This window comes from Opisthocomus hoazin, chromosome 11 (assembly GCF_030867145.1).
Source record: "Opisthocomus hoazin isolate bOpiHoa1 chromosome 11, bOpiHoa1.hap1, whole genome shotgun sequence".
In the NCBI taxonomy this organism is placed as follows: domain Eukaryota; kingdom Metazoa; phylum Chordata; class Aves; order Opisthocomiformes; family Opisthocomidae; genus Opisthocomus; species Opisthocomus hoazin.
Genome location: NC_134424.1, coordinates 5,136,639 through 5,149,936, shown reverse-complemented (window position 1 = coordinate 5,149,936; position 13,298 = coordinate 5,136,639). Strand labels below are relative to the sequence as shown.

Sequence of the window (13,298 nt, the reverse complement as noted above, 5' to 3'; positions counted from 1 at the left end):
AGCCTGCAGGATTTGCTGCAATACTCGCTGCAAAAGAGGATGTGAGAACTGGCAAGTACGCCGTGTTTACTCACTGTGCCATCTAATTCTGGAAACTCCAGCTGAGATTCGGCGTTCGAACACGACTCCGAGGGGTGGTGGGAAGATCCTGGCCACGTTACAAAGCCACTCGTTGGGCAAAACTGGCGGTATCTGCTTAAACGGGGCCACGGGCTGACACAGGCAGAGGTCCTGCAGCTGGCAAGCGCAGTCTCCGGCTGGGGGATGCTGCACCGCATCTGCCTCCAGCCCAGGGGACGAGCCTCCGCAGGCAGAGGCTCACAAGAGGGAAAGCAATGCTCTAAAAATCACGCACTGCTTCAGTTAATGACACAGATTTACACTGGGTGTTAGCCTGTTTCGCTAAAAAAAGCCAGCCAGATTTTTTTTTTTTTTTTTCCCTGGTGCAAACTGTCCTTTATAGAGACTATTAATATCCCTCTTACTTCAGTTTAAGCAATACTTCTCTTCCTTGTTCTCCCACTGACTTAAAAGATAACTTGCAAAACTAGATCTAATTTATCTGCATCTGTTGTCCTCGTCCCTTTCCTCCCGTTACTGCCTGGACGGGCAGACTGTTTTCTAGGGGAATGACTGCTCACAGCCCACAGCGTAGATTTGCTGCAATATTCACATTTTTCAGCAGAAAAAGAAAGAGGATACCTAGCTTATACTAAAGAGATCCCCTCTGATTCTGGTCTCACGTAACTAGTTCTGTGTTCCACAAACTAAGAACTTAGATAAAACACCCTGCTCCAAACACCCATCTCGAATAGCTGCAAAGATACTGCTCGCTATCAGCCACCAGTGAAGACAAACAGCAGTGGAGGGTGGCTGCCAGGAGCTTACGCTGAAACAAATGCATTTTTATTTTTCCCTTTAAATTACAAAAAGATTATCATTTTACTCAGCAATGCCCCTTATTAAATTGAAACTCTCCACATCAGAATTAAATACATCCTATCTACTCAAAATGAAGTGTATTATTTATCACTAATATTTAATGACAAAAACCTGATAACTTTCTCCGATTATACCACTGATTTCCTCCAGTCATGCATCATTGGCTCTGCTGGTCATTAGCATTATCACAGTGCATAAACTCTGGCTTATGCAGCAAGTTTGATAACAGAGCCAGACGCCTATAGCTACTATTTTTCAGTTTGCTCAGATTTACTAGTTTACCTCTCTATGAGCTTGTCTCTATCTAATGGCATCTATTACAATGACTAAAAATCCTAGTTAATAAATGTCTATTTCCAGGCAACACAATTCTCCATGATCAGAACTCCTCGGCAAATATAAAGCACTCACTGAAAAAAAATCAGATTTCCCCTTCAACCGGCCAAGGACCCTTCTCCGGAAAGACCATATTCCAACCAATCTGAAAAAATAAATAGGAAATACCTAGTCTTCTCTGACTAATGCTAGGAATATGCTGGATAGGCTTCAGATATTTTAGTTTAATTCACAGGTAGTGTTCCATTTCAACTTCTATGAAACAGTATTTTTCGAGTGCTGCAGATACTGCTTTTATAGCAGTGAAGAAAACCACAGAACAAACGTCCATGGTACGACATCAGCTAAAATACACACAGATGGGTTTCTCCCATTCTCAGTTAAATTCTGCAACTGAAACGATGGGTTAGAAAGCTTTCCTGAATAAGACCACCGCTCCTTACACTCCTGGCCTTCAGAAACCTCAGATGGGTTAGCCAAAGAGTAACTTTAAAATACTTGTACAAACAGTAATTTCGCTGCATACTTTGGACATTCCTTTGTCAAAGTCTTTTAAGTAGCAAGTAATTTATCACTGAAAAATACATTTCCACTTTTCCAAATGTACAACTCGGGAGCTTTACAAACCCAGAATACGTTCTCGGAACATCGATGCACAGACATGACTTAAAACTAACAAAACCAATTTCCTACAAGCTATTTCAGAGCCTCCTTCCCCCAGACTTGCTTAATACCCAGAACAGGATGGTGGCCCTGACACAACTCTCTGATTAAAATAAATTACTCAACTTGTTAATGCATTATTATTATTATTATTGCAAAACTTATCAAGAAACATCTCTCCTCTAGATCTACTAAGGTAGATATAGGCTATGATGTCCTGTACAAACATCCAGATAGATTCTTACTATATGTTACACACATGAATATTCAAAGTTTTTATTCTCTGAGCCAAAATGATTTTGATTTTTTTTTTTTTTTTTAAACTGAGTCCACCCAAGGAAGCTCCTAGGATTTCAGCAGAGGTACTTGGGGCTTAGGCCACCTAACCGAAGCAAAATCTGCTTGTCTTCTATACTACACACAGAAATACACCTATTTATGAAATTCACCCAAGGGGGAGGAATAATTCACAGTACACTGATCAACAGAGTTTGCATGAGACTGTCTGAAGGAGCCCTATTTGAGAAGTAGGGCAGTTATGAAAGCAGAAAGTATCAATGCTAACGCAACTGGTGCCACTGTATTATGCTATGTGCCGGGCAGAATTCGTATCACTCTGAAAATTTCGGTTTGGGTCTAGTTTCAGCATCGCTAACTGCAATACTAGAAGTTGAGGCCAGTATACGAGAAACGGCAGCAATTTGATGATGTTAATGCCAAATTCTGCGTTCTCCGTCGAGGCAAAAAAACGGATCAAGCCCTGGGAGAAAGGCAGCGAGGTGGGGAGCGCAGGGCGCAGCAGCGTGGACGCAGATGCTTCCCCAGCCCTGCGCCTCGCACCGTCCGCGGGCTTCAATCTGCTCCTTCAAAAACGAACTGGTGAAGAATATCATCATCGTTCTCCTCTGGCCACCTGCTCCTCCATCTGCACCCTCTCCACAGTGCACTTGTGACCTTACTGAGCACCAACCAACGTCAAAAGCCTCACCGGCCGCATCCTCCCCCGGACTTGGCCATTCCCCACCGAATCTGGCATCAACGTCCTCCCAACAGCCCAACGCCAGGAGCTGCTCCATGATGCCCCACGGCCCCCTCCGCTGCCACTTCTTCTCAGGGGATTTGTGCCACAGGAGGAAAGCAGGATTTACACCACCGATTTTAATGGAACTTTTCTTTCCAGCACAAGCATAAAACGTGGGAACTGGGCTGAAGGAGCTAAGCGAGCGGCCTGACCAGCTAACAAAAATACGTCATCAGGTCCATGGAAGGTAGAGTTCATGACTCACTGTCAGCAAGCTTACTATTACAACGTAAAAGCCATTATTATTAAAAAAAAAATCATAAAAATGCAAGCACCAAGATGAACACTTCAAGAAGGTTTTAACTTTTTAAACCCAAACAGACAACTCCTGAAATAAGGCTTGCAACGGGCCCGGCTGACTAAAGTCACAAAAGACAACCTTGCAATGGAGAGACTATTATAACAGCACATTTTAGTTGAAAAAAAAAAAAAAAAAAAAAACAACAAAAAAAAAACCCCTATTTCTGCTCCCTTGGCACTCCCAGAAGTTTCTTGGGAAGAGGTGTCCCACTCCGGCTCACCTCCCAGCTCTCCGGCAGCAGAAAGAGAAACACGAACTTCGCGTTCACTGTGCGGCACTAGGAAGATGCTTTTTAAAACTGACATTGGTTCCTACAGAAATATCAGTTAATTACTTAATGCTTCTTAATGGAATGATTAACATCCTTTCAGCAAACAAGGCTGCAACGATTTAACATTTTTCTGCACGTTTCATTACAGAACCGGTAAAATTAACACCGCTCCCCTCTCATCTGCTGCAACCACTCATTTCTATATAATCAGTTACATTTTTCACTTCTGCACCCGGCCGAGAAAAAGACTCAACAATACAAAAATCTTCCTCGTTGTGACTCTGCCACGAAGCCAAGGACCGACCTGCGGACAGGCACCAACTCTCCATCAGAAACGCCGGTGGCCGCGGCGCCAGGGAAATCAAGGTTCGAGGCAGCACAGAGCGATGAGCCCCGGCGTGAGCCTGGAACAACTTCATCGGCATCCCGGGAACACCGCGCCGCGGCGGAAGAGGGGCAGCCACTTCAAAGGGAACCGGCGAGGGATGTTTGAATCCCGGCTCAGACAGCTCCCGAGTCCCTGAGAACCCCCGGCCGCCTTTTTGGCAAGAACAAAAGTCCTTTCAGGGCTCCACCGCTCGCTGCAATCAAACCCAGGCTCAGACATTAATTCTGCGGGCAAGTGTTTCGCAGGAAGGGGAATTCGGCATCGATTTTGTGATCAGATGTTTAACGGCTGCTCTGAACACACCAGCAATCCCCCCCCTCACCATTTTATCTTCCTTTATCACAAGCTTTTTAATAGAGACATGACAGTCCGCTTACTGCTGGGCTCTCTCTATTTATCTCTCTCTTAACAACACTTTGGCATCATCAGCTCCGCTATCTAAATCAGCAATAGTGCATGTCCGGTCACATAAAAATCGGAGAGGGTTTCCCGAGATGCCTTGGGAAGTCTGCTCCGGTTTACTGCTGTGTTAATATGCCCGATCTCCTAATTAATGAACAAACAGCTCAGGCTAGGAGCTGGGGGAGGGACACCAACACGACGACCGCGGAGAGCCCAAGGAAAGACACTTGACCCTGATTGCTAGCAACAAGATGACAAGACTGATCGGGAAGTGCAGCTGAAACTCAGCTCCAAGATGAAAGGAAGTGTCTGGCGAGGAGGGGAAAGCTAACGATCCCGTCAGAGGCTCCAGCCGACCTGCCGAACTGTGCCACCTTCCGTCGGGCTGCTGGTGCTCAGCACCCGAGCGCCCGGCCCAGCCAGGGCTCCCCAGCACCACGCGCCCACCCCACCCTCCTCTCCACGCCCAAATCCTCACCCTCCTCCTGTGACTCTGCAGCTGCAGGGATGGACACCCCAGCCAAGGAGACCTGGGAGTTCACCCCGACCCATGACGAAACGATGACAGAGCGCAGCTCATCCCGCACCTTCCTAGCAAAACCGCCTGCCTTTGGCCACGCGCAGAATCCCAGCGGGTGGTTTTAAGCAGGACCAAAGCTCAGCTAAAGGTTCAGACAGACCCGGTTTTACCCAGGGCAAAAGTTCCTCATCTTGACAGCGCCCTGGACCACGCACCGCAAAGGAGATGCGCTGCAGCTGCACCAGCAAGCAGGGTCCTGCACCGCGAGCGCACGGACCAGCACTCCGGGAAACGCTTCCCTAAGTCTTTCAGAAATTCGGAAAAGACAGGTCAGAAGTGTTTTCTACCTAAAAAAAAAAATCAATTAATTCAGTCACAACCGTGCAAGCGACCCTGCAGCCCTGTGCTGGGCCAGACGTCCAGAAGACAGCTGATTTCCAGGCTGCGGACACCTCACCGCGTTCTCCGTGGAGCGGGAGCCTGCGCTCTCAGCGCACCTTGGCACCAACGGCAGCGCGAAACCAACTTACTGAGGAAAAAGGCACTTTAATAAAAACACCGCAGTGACAAGTATTGCACGGAGAGAGCCATTAGCAGTAAACAACACACCGGAGAATGCTCCGAATAAAACATTCTGGGTATTTCTTTGTGTCGCTTTCCGAGACCACTGCAAGTGAACGGGAAACCGACAGCCGAAAAGCCCGCAATTAGTTTCAGAGCAGCACTCCCAGAAACACGGCAGCCTATTGGATATATGTAAATATTTTACGTTATGGGTTCCATTTCAGTAGATCTGTCAAGATATTTACAGGGCTTGACAGTATTTCTGTCTTTTAATTAAATTTTCACACACATACTTTAATGTAATTTAAATAGATTATTAGTTGTCAGAAAATAGTATAAATTTTGTTTACGATTTAGTTACTTTAAGTACTCACGTCGAGGAAACTCATTTAACCCCCTGACTGAGTTGCATTAAGTGTTGAGATGAGACTTCTAAAGAGCTTCTACTGCCCTTTGCACTCTCGCAATAATCTTAAATTACTACAACTTAATTGCAATTTCAAGGCACTAAAATGGAGATGTTTTAAAAACAGCACAGGGAGGGTCAACGAGAGGAGAAAAATTATTTAGTCCTCCTCAGGTACCAGATGCTTCTTGGAGAGAAATTGATTTTGCCCATGCTCTTCTCTTCGCTCCCTCTCCTCAGAAAACCGTCTTCATTGTCAGGATGGAGCTGAACAAAAAGTTCTCCAGATGCCTCTGGATACTTGCCACACACACACGGCCATTAGCCACGAGCCTGCTCACTTGCATGCACGGGAGAGATTGGTGCCAGGAGAACAGAAAGACAAAACCCTAGAGCATATTTGCAGAGAAGGCTGCACACGAACAGAGCCAGCAGCTTCTCCGACTTGGTAGCTCCAATGCTGAAGTAAGAAAAAAAGAGCACATGTTAAAAGACTCCAGACATCCCAACCGACAAATAACTGATCTCCTAAAAATAGAACAGCCGATTCCTCTACGGCCCCAAATGCAACATTTTTTTCTTTTAAATTAAAAGACTGCAGAGTTCCCACAATTAAGTTTTTCCTCTAATGACCACATGATTGATTCCATCCTGCTTCCCCCCCCCCCACATACCTCGGCATCACCTTGTTACCTACAGCAGCCGCGGTCCCCGGCACGCGGTGAGCTGCGGGAATCAGCCGGCGAGCGCAGCAGGCTGCGAGCAGCGCTCCTGTCAGTGCAGAAGCAAGCGGCCCTCGCAAACACCAGATCGCCGTTTCTTCTCGCAGCGAGACACTTCACCAGGATTTGGCCAACGCAACAACAGTCAGACTCGCGACTCGCACACCGCCGGGCGTTGGCACGGCCAAGCACTTACGCGTGTCCTCAACGGCGTGAAGTCAGGGACTCCGAGCCTGGCCGTGCCGTCCTAAGCATCTGAATAAAGTTTGGTTGCCAGGACCTCTAAGAACGGTCGCAAAGACAACGCTGCTGATCTCGAGTGCACTGGGTTTATAAATTCCGCGCAGCGAACGCTTTCTGGCTCCTGTTGCGTATCATGCCTCGGCTGAGCCGCTCGCCAGGTGTGAAAACGCGCTGCTGTACGTAGGGGGAGGAAAAAAAGGGAAAGTTTCAGCGACGGGAGTTGGTGACACAGACCCAAAGCCAAACCCAAAGGCAGGGACGGCAGCAGAAGCCCCAGCTGGTGCCAGCGGGGTCTGGATCAGGCCCTGGGCAGCCAGGGCGGCTGACTGCGCCCCGAACTCGCCGTTGGGGACACGGGGACCGTCCCATACCCACGCACCGGCGGGCTGCGTTTCCGGAGCACGGTGCCACCCATGCCCCCGCTTCACCACCCACCTCTGCCAGCGCAGACCCGCGGGGGGAAAACTCCGGGGAGCAACCTGACAGCAAGGCTCATCTGAGGAGTAATTACAGCGCGCTATTTAATTCAAACCCAAGCTTAAACGCTAGCAGCGAACGAGACGCTGGCACACCCGAGCTGCCTGCCTACTGCGGGGCCCGATCCTGCTCCCCCCGAGGGGGGAACCCCCCGGCACAGCTCCCTCCCGGGGCGCGGGGTCCGCGCGGGCACACGATGCTGTGCTGGCTGCACGCCGACAGGCCTGAGCAAGAGAAACCCAGCTACCTGCGCAGATCCCCCTACGTCTTCTCCAGCCCCGTCTCGGCTGCATAAAAATATTTCAGCTCAGTGCCTTGAAGTTGCAATTAAATTGTAGTAATTTAAGATTATCACAAGAGCAAAGGGCAGTAGCAGCTCTTCAGCAGACTCCTCTCACCACTTAATGCTGCTCAGTCTTGGGGTTAAATGAGCTTCTTTAGTGTAAGTACCTTAAAGCAAGTGAATCGTAAACAAAATTTATACTATTTTCTGACAGCATATAATCTATTTAAATTTATTAAAGCTTCTCGGAGAAAATTTAAGATGACAGAAGTATCATTATGCCCTATAAATAACTGGACAGCCTTGCAGAAATAACTGTATTTTACATACATATCCTACGTATGCGTGTGCATATGTTATTTCATTTGATATACAAATACATGCTCAACAGATATTTCACAAAAGGAATTGCATTATCCGGTTCAATCTCTCAACATAAATGACCACAAGCAGCACAAATACTAAACGCCAAGCTGCATTCCATAAATTTGCCTTTTTACTGCCAGCCTTTTTCTTAATTTTTATAATGCCGCGAAACAGGAATAATTCCGGAGCTACAAATGTTTACAGTATATCATACCAAGGATGATAATGCATATTTTAGCTCTTAAAAAAAGGTGATCCACTCCAAGAGAAAAGCATATTGCAGCATATGCTGCGCAATAACGTCCAATGCATAATTCTCTGCCCAACTTTCCTGCTCCTTCTCCTACCAGCACAGAAAACTAGCTGCGTAAGGATTACCGGTGGAACCCATTTAAGCAGAAAATGTTTATAGATGTTAGAAAACATTACATATTACCCAAAATGGCTTAATAGCATACATGTGCATGTTTAACACGCATACTTTTTATTGTCTAATTAAAGCATATGCCACAAAAATCTACAGGCTTTATAATAAGTTATGCAGGATGGTTATGAAACCTTACCTTATAAAAAGTATAAAGTACTTATTGTGTGATCTGCACTGCCAATTAAAGAAACACTTATGCAAAAAGGTCTTGGATTTCTTAATTCTTCAGTAGATGTGCACTTGGTCTGCCTCACGATTAGTATACGTTAGGGTAACAGCCTTTTCCTCAGTTTTTTTTTTTTTTTAAACAGGTATTGCCATTGTTTTGGAATACTTTAAAGGAGTGAAAGAGGGGGCATATTTGTAGCTTTTGCAGTGAAGTGTTTGAATACAAACAAGAAAGTGTCAAGCAACAAAAATAACCTAACTCCCACTGGTTACATTTGATCAATACTTAAATCCTAAACGTTTACTGAAGTCAAGTCAAGCCTCTGCTAATACTCTGCCCTACTACTTCCACTGAAAAGCTACACAGTAACAGAGTCCAACACAGCCATGAAGACACATTGCACAGTTTTGGAAAAATCTCGGCATATCAAAAATCAGATACCACCCTGACTGGTTGGTAATGTCTGAAGGAAAGATAATACAAGTTTTCTAAACTCTGGGAACGCAGTCATACAACACACAATGCTTGCCCACAACTGAACCCCTCTATTCTACATCAGCACAGCACTTGCACACAGAGGAAGAAAAAGAGTAAGATCCACGTTTCCTTACAATCCAGAGATCCAGAAATAAAAGCTGAATTCCACAGAACTTTTACGGCTTTCAGCATTACACTGCTGAAACGCCTTCTCCTCTGCAGCTTTAGACAGCATAAATAAAAATCAAATCCTAAGCCTCTCTGAAAGTGTATACAACGCACTCCGAACCAAAATAAAAAACCCAAAACCACCCAAGCCCAACACTCAGCCCATGCACAAAAACTAACTTTGCAATCAAAATTGTCAGCAACAGCAAGCCTCGTCTGAAATAGTAGTTATTTTTCTCAGAGTTATCCTTTGGTTTCACAACAAAGCTCAGCATTTGTAATGGTCCATTTCTGCATAAGTGAACATATAGCCTCGCTGCCTGATCGAATAGTCCAGAGCTTTCAGTGAGGCGGCTCCTGACAACAGCCCAGCAGCAGCTTTGTTTGATCTCTCCTGCCTTCCTTAATCTGGGTTGTCAAGGTTCACTTGTTGGAGGCTGTTTACTTTACTTTTTCCAGAAGGAAGAAAAAAAAAAAAGTGATTTTTTTTTTTTTTCTGTCTCTCATACAATGACTAATCCAAAGACTAAGGGGGAAGAATGCTGCCAATGCAAGATGTTAAAGCTACAATACCTTTTTGCACTGAGATTTTAGCCGACACCTTTTGAATGGTAACGAGCGCGGAGCTTCCTCCCCCAGCGCCCCGGTCCACTCAGTCCGGTTGGGAGACAGCTCAAACCCAACGCGCGGGGGAAAAGGCTCAGAGGAGAGAAATGGAAGCCAGGAGCCCCGATTTCCCCTTCTTCCCCCCAATCTAGCCGCAAAGACGCACGGTCCCTCCTCGCCTACAGTCGCTTCTCCCAGAACCTGAATTATTTCAGGCTCTAACTTACAAAAAGTAGGAGCTTCTCGGCAGTAACAGAAACTGTAAAAATAATACCAAACCGAGCAAAACGCCTATTTTCCCCCCGCCGAAATGCTCAAGCAAACCGTGGATTAACAGCACGAGCAGCCAAGTTTCTTCGACGACACTCTCGAAACTTTCTCTAATTAAGAAGCTGTCATTAGCAGCATCGACATTGGGTCGAAGCAGGTAGAACGCGAGTTCAGGAAAACTGTACGGAAAGCAAACGCAGTTTAGAGCACTGTGTGAATCTTTGCCACCACCCAGCACCCTGGAGCTCGGCAGGCTCCGTCGCGGAGGCGACGAGCGGTACGGAGACGTTACTCGCTCAAAGAACAGTTACTAAAAATGAAACCTTCAAAGTTCTGAGCCCCGAAGTTGGGCTCCAGCCTCTAGGGTGAAGCGGCTGGGCGCGCTGGCAGGCACCTGGGGCAGGTACGGGAGCTCTGGCTGGGGGGCAAACTGGGGGGGGGGGGGGGGGGGGGGGGAGAAAAGAAAAAAGAAAAACAAAATATAGTAATCTCACTCGGCTTAGTTCACTCGAAGCAAAAACCACGCAATTCAAATCCCGACGGCGAAGCGGCAGCCGGGCAGGCTCGCCAAAGCCCGCTCCGCGGCCACCCCGGCGATGCGCTCCGCGGTCACGGGCAGCGGGGCGGTGGGGAGGGGGCCGCGCAGACCCCGTGCAGCCCCGCCGCCAGCCTCCGCAGCTTCTAAAAAAAAAAAAAAAAAAAAAAAAAACCAAAAAACCAAAAAACCAACCCCATAAAACCCAACCCCGGAGGGGGGGAGGAGAGATGCGCGGACGCTGCGCGGGGTGGCAGGTGCGGGGCGCGCAGTGCTGCGCGGCCCGGCCCTACTTACCGGGCACCGGCGGCCGCCCCCGGCTCCGTCCCGAGGCTCCGCACAGCGGGTCTGCGCGGGGGGGGGACGACACGACACACACACGGGACACAAATACACACACGACACACACGTGAGGGATGCGCGGTCCGCACCCGCGCAGCGAGAAGTTGCGCCGGGCTGGGGAGGCGCGGATGTTTATACAAACACTTCGTCTCCAAAAAAAAAAAAAAAAGAAAAGAAATTTAAAAAAAAAAAGGGGGGGGGATGGGCGCAGCAGGCCCCAGGGACACGGGGGGGGGGGGGGGGGGGATGAGCCGCGCGGAGCTCCGCGCCTGCGGAAGGGGCTGCGCGGGCGGAAAGCCGCAACAGGTGCCGTGGAACGGGAGGGGGGGGTGGTACGGGGCACCCGGGCCCGACGCGGGAGGAGGGGGGGAGCTGCCCCGCCGCAACTTCTTTCCCCGAGTGCCGAAGTTGGGGCGTGCGCGCTGTTTGCGCGGCGGGAGCCGGCGGAAAACACGAGGGAAGCTCGGGAGGGGGGTGGGGGGGGGTGGAGAGGGGGGCCGCATCCCACTCTCCGAGGCCGGGGCGGGGGGGGGGGAAGTTTCCAAAGTGGGCGGGCAGGGGGTGCGGGCAGCCCCGCAGACCGGGGAGGGGGCTCCGCACCCGCGCACCGCCGCTCCCGTCCCCCCCCCCCCCCTCGGCGGCGGAGTGGGGGGGGGGGGGGGTGGGAACCGGACACGTGGGTCCGGGAGGGGGGATGAGGAGGGGAGGGGAAGGGCGAAGTGCAACCAGCCCCGGAGGAGCGGGGAAAGAAGTGCCGGGGGTCGCCGGACTCACCCGCAGGACTCGGCCCGCCCGCGGCCCCGGCGCGGAGCGGAGCGGCTCGGGGCTGCCTCTCCGTCCCGTCCCTCCCTCCCGTCCCTCCGGCGCGCCGAGCCCGGGCGCCGCGGCCCGGCCTGCTCCGCCGCTCGGTAAATAACAATGGAGCCCTCCGCCCGGCGCCGGGCCCCGCACGCCGCCCCGCCGCGCCCCCGCCCCGCGCCCCCTCCCCGCCCCGCGCAGCCCCGCGGCCGCCCCACCGCGCGGGCGGGCCGGGGGCGGCCCCGCGACACCCCCGCGGAGGGAGATGTTGTTATTTTTTGCTGTTGTCAGTCCCTGACGTCACATCCACCTGCTGGGTAAACAAGGCTCGGCGCAAAGGGAAAAATAAGAATAAAAAAATAAATAAAATAATAAAAGCGAGGCGGGGGGGGGGGGGAAGGGGGGAGCCCCGCCGGCGCGGAGCTTCCCCCCCCATACCCGCAGCGCAAACCCCGCTCAGAGACGCTGCGCGGGTAGGACCGAGCCGGGGGCCGGGCGGAGCGCGGGGGCTGCCCCGGGGGGGGATGCGCGGAGCGGCCAGAGCCGGGACCCACCCCCCCGGCACCGGGAAGTTCGGCACCGCCGGCGGCCTCGGCAGCGCGGAGGGTTGCGCGGGCGCTGCGCTCCCGCGCGGTCCCGGCCCGCCGCCGCGCCGCTCGCAGCGGGGAACCGGGGCCGGGCCGGCGGGGGGACCCCGCGGGGACGGAGCGCGGGGCCAGGGCGGCCGCAGAGCCCCCTGAGCCCGCGACTTTGTCCAGGGGGAAAACTCTGCCCGCCCGCGCGGGCCCGGCTTGTCCCCCCGCCTCTGGCCTTTTTTTTTTTTTTATTATTATTTTTAAGCGCCCGGCCACACGGCTCCCGGGCCGGGGGGGAGGGGAGCCGTTTGTAAACCCCGCGCGCGGTGACGCCGCGCAGCCAACCGCTCCCGCGGAGGGACCCGCGCGCCGGGCCCGCCCCGCCCCGCCCGCTCCCGCGCGCAGGGCCGGCCCCGCGGCGCCATCTGTCGGCGGAAGCGGCGCGGGGAGCCGCTCCGGCAGCAATTAACGCCTCGAATTACAGTAATGGCAAGGTACTTACGCCTAATTCATTATGTTTTAAATAATTAAGGAGGGGGGGGAAGATCGCTGCAAATAAATATTTGCGCGGGCGGTGTGCGCGCGGTGCCTCCGGAGCCCTGGCGGGGGGGCGAGCGGAGCGGCAGAGCGCACGGAATCCCGCATCCCCAGACCCCCGCATCCCCAGACTCCCACATCGCCACATCCTCGGACCCCCGCATCCCAGGACCCCCGCACCCCTGGCCCCCCGGCTGAGGCACCGCTGGTGACACCGGGGGTGGTGTCGCCGGGGGGGGGGACACCACCAGCCTTAAACACGCTCGCTTACCGACACCTTAAGCTTCTGTTTTTTAGATTTTTATATTTTTTTTAGTTCGTGCATTTCTGCAGTAGGGAGGAAAAGGAGACGAACCTATTAAAGCTGATTTTTTTCAACGCTCCCCCCCTTTACTCTCCTAAGAAATATTTGGTTTACGTGTCGTCCTG

General features: G+C 51.3%; 1 protein-coding gene across 7 annotated transcripts in view; it reads right to left on the bottom strand.

Moving 5' to 3' along the window:
- The window catches only part of FOXP1 (forkhead box P1), a 385,680-nt gene extending 373,873 nt beyond the window's left edge, over positions 1-11,807 (bottom strand). For 4 of the 7 annotated variants that reach the window (XM_075433280.1, XM_075433293.1, XM_075433294.1 and 1 more), the window contains exon 1: positions 11,734-11,807. The gene's annotated coding sequence lies outside the window, so the exon portion shown is untranslated. Of the gene's footprint in view, positions 1-6,548; positions 6,695-9,779; positions 10,123-10,914; positions 10,966-11,733 lie in introns of those variants that run through there. The other 3 variants (XM_075433281.1, XM_075433282.1, XM_075433283.1) reach the window with 3 other exon arrangements.
- Between the last annotated feature and the right edge of the window lie 1,491 nt (positions 11,808-13,298).